Source organism: Apodemus sylvaticus, chromosome X (genome assembly GCF_947179515.1).
Source record: "Apodemus sylvaticus chromosome X, mApoSyl1.1, whole genome shotgun sequence".
NCBI lineage: Eukaryota > Metazoa > Chordata > Mammalia > Rodentia > Muridae > Apodemus > Apodemus sylvaticus.
Window position 1 is genome coordinate 151,036,271 of NC_067495.1, and position 5,216 is coordinate 151,041,486.

Genomic DNA, 5,216 nt, shown 5'->3' on the forward strand with positions numbered 1-5,216 from the left:
AGTACCCACGCTCCGCCTACTCTCCAACCCTGGCCCGCCCCTAAACCCTCCCACGCCTTGGCCTTCCTTGTGCTTAGCGATTGGAGAAGGAGCAGTTTAGCGTTCCTCCGAAGCGCCGCTCTAGCCACGCCTCTGCGGGCCCTGTGGTGAAGAGCAGCCTGCATCCCTAAAAGATAGAATTCGGAGACAGGAGCTTCCATCTCTCTCTTACTCCCGCGACCTGTGAACTACCGGAGCAAATCCCAGAATGTCCAGCTACTGCAACTGCCGCTCTTTTACCACCCACGAGTTGCAACTAGCAGACCTCCTGGTTCCTAGCTGAGGCAACCCGGGAGTGAATTTTACATCCAGTGCCCTGACATCAGGAATCAGCCAGCTGCCCTGAAGAATGTAGGGGCTCTTAAATCAGTGGTCCCAAGGCCATTGCACCTTTCCAGGATTAGACTTGCAGAACTGTGCTCTTTATGTGGTACCATAATTTACATTGGTATATGCTGTTCAGTGAGGAAAGATGGGATTGCCCTCAAGAACAAACTGGTTTTATTTACCTTAGGTAAGATCTTCTGCTGTTAATGCCACACAATTTCTAGGAATCAGCAAAAGCAAATGGAACAAATAATCTTCAAGAATCAGAGTAAACGCCCTAACTTCCAAATGTTCTGGAGACCAATGAAAGGCTTTCTGAACAAAATGAATGTTTACTGGGTTTAAAGGCTCCATGGGAATCCTGTCCTTAAACCCAGAGCTCACGAGATTGATAACTTACACCCTCCCTCTGTCCCTAGACTAGTTACTTTTAAGTGGCGAGAGAGGAGAAGAAGAAAAGAGAAGAAAAGAGAAAGGGGAAGGAGAGAAGGGCAAAGGAGAAAGCTTTGTACAGAGGAAGGGAATACATTGAGCAATGTTACAGAATAGACAACTATGTAACACATCTGTGCACATATACAATGGTACCAAACAATAAAAACAGCTAGGTGAGTAAATAATGCCTTTCATTAACTGACAGTCGAACTGGAAAAGATGAAATTGGAACCTTGCTTCATGTGATGTGCAATGAGGATGAACCTCAGTTGGTGAACTGCTTAGCTAGCTTGCAAAATCCCTGGGTTCAACTCTCAGTAATGCATGCACTACTCATGACAGTGCATGCCTATAATCCTAGCATTTGGGAGGTGGAAGTAATAGGATCAGAAGTTCAAAGTCATTTTTAGTCACTCAGTATGTTTGAGGGCAACCTAAGATACATAAGACCTTGTCACAAAACAAAAATAAAAAAAATAAGGAAAAAAACTTTTTTTAAAAATCAGAATATTTTATTCCACTGAAATATATAGATGCACAAGTATATATATATTTTGAGGAAAATGTAATGATATATTTTTATAACATGACATACCATCAAGTCTTTTTAATTCTTTTTATCACATTAAATCATTGTATTTATTCACTTTGCATCTCACTCACTGTCCCCTCCAAGTCACCCCCTCCCATAATTCTTTCACCCATTTCCCCTTCTCCTCTGAGTAGGTAGGGGTCCCCTGGGTATTCCCCTACCCTGGTATATCAAGTGTTTGTGAGATTAGAAGCATACTCTCCCACTGAGGCCAAATAAGGCAGCCCAGCTAGAAGAACATATCCCACATAAAGGCAACAGCTTTTGGGATAGCTCATGCTTCAAATGTTCAGGAGAAAAAGAACTTTTTTTTTTTTTTTAACAAAAGAGGACTAGACGTAGTGGCACGTACCTGTGTAATCTCCGTACTTGGGTGGTAGAATCTTGAGTTTAAAGCCAGTTTCAGCTACAAGGTGAATTTTAATCCAACTTGAGCTATACCAGACACTGTCTCAGAAACAAACAATCCCCAAACTATGAGAGAATGGGAAGATGGCTCACTAGTTAGGATAACTTACTGTTCAAGCATTAAGACCTGAATTTAAATTCTCAGCATCCACTTAAAAAAACTGGTCATGCCGGGCAGTGGTGGCACATGCCTGTAATCCTAGCACTCTGGGAGGCAGAGGCAGGCAGATTTCTGAGTTTGAGGCCAGAACTCAAACTGGTCTACAGGGTGAGTTCCAGGACAGCCAGGGCTACACAGAGAAACCCTGTCTCGAAAAAACCAAAAATCCAAAAAAAACCCAAAAAACCAAAAAAATCAAAAACAAACAAACAAACAAACAAAAAAACTGGTCATAGCCAAACATGCCTGTAACCCCAGAGCTGTGAGGAAAAATAAGAGGATCTGTTGGCTGCTAGCATAGCTCCAGAGTCAGAGACCCTATCTTAAGGAAAATAGAGTGAAGAGTGATAGAGAACGCACAAGGTCATCCTCTGTTGTCGATAGCCCTGAGGCTGCTTGTATTTGATGCTAATTCTGCTCCCCTGGGAGGGGCTGCTAACAAGGAATAAGTCAGCACTCAGGTGACTGCCTGTGAACCTTCTCCCCCTTAATTTTCAAAATAAAGGCAAGAGCCTGTGATTGGGCAGGAGAAGGAGCTGAAAGTTTGGGAGAGAAGGAAGTGGGGGAGAAGAAGACAATGGAGGAGGTGGAAGGAAAGGGGTGCAGAAGCACATGGCCTGGAGAAAGGGGTCTCATAGATGGGGAAGATGGTAGTGTAGTGCTAGATCTGCCCAGTCTAGGTGCACAGCTTGTATTCATATTAATTGAGTTGTGTTTTCTTTGCCTGGGCTTATTTGGGTTGGAGGTTTACCGAAACAATCCTCCAATTTCTATATATGCATGGGGTTTCTGAATGAATACATATGTAGGTGTAGATATCTTTCTCTGTATCTTTCACATACACATGTAGACACACAAAAAAACAATAAATATAATGACATTTTCAATACATAAAAGCAACAAAGGATTCTAATATGAATGTATAAAGACATTGTACAGCTTTATCCTCTTAGCTGACAGACCATCTTCATTAATTCATCTGTGTCTGCTAGCAAAAGATCATCATACTTGGGTTTGTTGACTATTAACCTACTCTTATGGAAGTACATGGGAGGATGTTAGACTCTCACTTGAGTATTCAGCCATTCCTGTCAATCAGTTGTATATAATTTTGCTCTAATTGTTCTGAGTCTTGGGAGAGACTAGAGTGTATAGACTGAGGAAGGTTAACAGAATGAAATTCCATCTGTGTGGCTACAGGGAAGCCATCATCCATGTGGGGGTAAAGGCTTTTCAGTGGAGCTACTTTGCTTTAACCTGTCACCCATGCTCTGTAAGTAAGCCCAGTAAAGTCGTTGGTTTTCCAGGAAGAACTTCCATAGACTACAACTTTGTTTTGCCATTGGTATCTTAGAAGGAATGAGGTAGACATTTCATGGCAACAAAAGGACTACAAATTAACAAGAAAACCAGTAATGAACTGGTCAAAAGACATGAATAAATATATCACAATAGAGGAAACACACAGAGTCAAATGGTGGTTTTAATAAGAACAGCCCTTATAGGCTCATATATTTGAATTGTTAGTCACCAAAGAGTAGGATTAGAAGGATTAAGAGGTGTGGCTTTGTTGGAGTAGGTATGGCCTTGTTGGAGGCAGTATCTCACTAGGGGTGGGCTTTGAGGTTTCAAAAACCCAAGCCACGCCCAGGTCCACTCTCTTTATCTCTGTTTACAGATCAGAATGTAGCTCTTAGCTATTGCTCCATTACCTACTTGCATGCTGCCATGCTCCTTGCCATGATGATAATGAACTAAACCTCTGAAACTGTAAGCAAGTCACCAATTAAGTGCTTTCTTTTATAAAAGTTGCCTTGGTCATGGTGTCTCTTCATAGCAATAGAACAGTGACTAAGGTAGCCAGTATACATAAGAAGATATAGACTGAATGAAAATTAAGATTATAATGAATTTCTGTTGTACTCCCAAATAAAAAATAGCAATATTGGCTTCTGGAGAGCATGTGAATGCATACAATTTCTTGAAAAGATGTTGTCATGGTCACTCACTGTTCTACTGACTTAAAGAGACACCATGACCACAGCAACTCTTAAAAAAGAAAGCATTTAATTGGACCTTGCTTATAATTTCAGAGGTTTAGTACATTGCCATCATGATGGTAAGCATGGCAACATGCAGGTAAACATGGTGCTGGAGAAGAAGCTGAGAGTGCTACATCCAGATCCACAGGTAGCAGGGAGAAAGCAAGCCACTGGGCCTGACTTGGGATTTTAAAACTCAACGCCCATTTTCAGTGGCATGCTTCCTCCAACCAGGCTATACCTACTAACCCTACTAACAAGTAATGCCACTCTCTGATGACCAAGCATTTAAATATATGAACCTATGGGGGCCATCATCTTAATCTGCTTCAGATATTCAACCACACTGATAATGTAGAATACAATTTAAGGCAAAAAAATGCATTGTTTTTATGAAAGAAGTATATGTTTAAAAACAGATGATAGTTAGATATTACAAAATTCACCCATTTAAAATGAACACAATCACTACTATAAAGCTTATCTTCATCTATTCAGGATGTTGTAACAAATATTATAAACACATAGCTTGTAAATGACATAAATTTATTTTCCATAGTTATGGAGATTGGGTGCTGGCAGATCCGGTATCTGCTGAGGGCTCTTTCCACATGGATTTCTTTGATTCCTCATATGCTGGAAGAACACAAAAAAGCTCCTTGGGCCTCTTTTATAAGAAGATAACATTGAACACTTCTGTCCTACCAACCTTTCTGATTTATGCCTATTTTATTCTCTCCTTTTCATCACAACATTAATTGGAAAGCTTCTTTGAGTGTAGCAAAGTACTGTGATGTGAGCAATGAGATATATTATTCATACAGGCAGATCTCTGAGAGTTTGAGTCCAGTCTGGACTAGAAGTAAGTTCTAGGACAGTCTTCTGACTGTCCTATGTAGAGAGACCCTTTCTCAAAATTCTACAGATAAATATTGTTTTTTGTTTGTTTGTTTTGGTTTTTCAAGAAAGGGTTTCTCTGTGTGGTCCTGGCTATCCTGGAACTCACTCTGTAGACGAGGCTGGCCTCAAACTCAGAAATCCGCTTGCCTCTGCCTCCCAAGTGCTGGGATGACATGTGTGCGCCACCACACCCAGCTAAATATTGTTTATTATAAACAATGAACTACTATTAAGGCTGCTGGCACCCCATTTGTTTTTCTATATACCAAAAAAATACATACAAAACTATAATTTAAGAACACACCATTTCAGC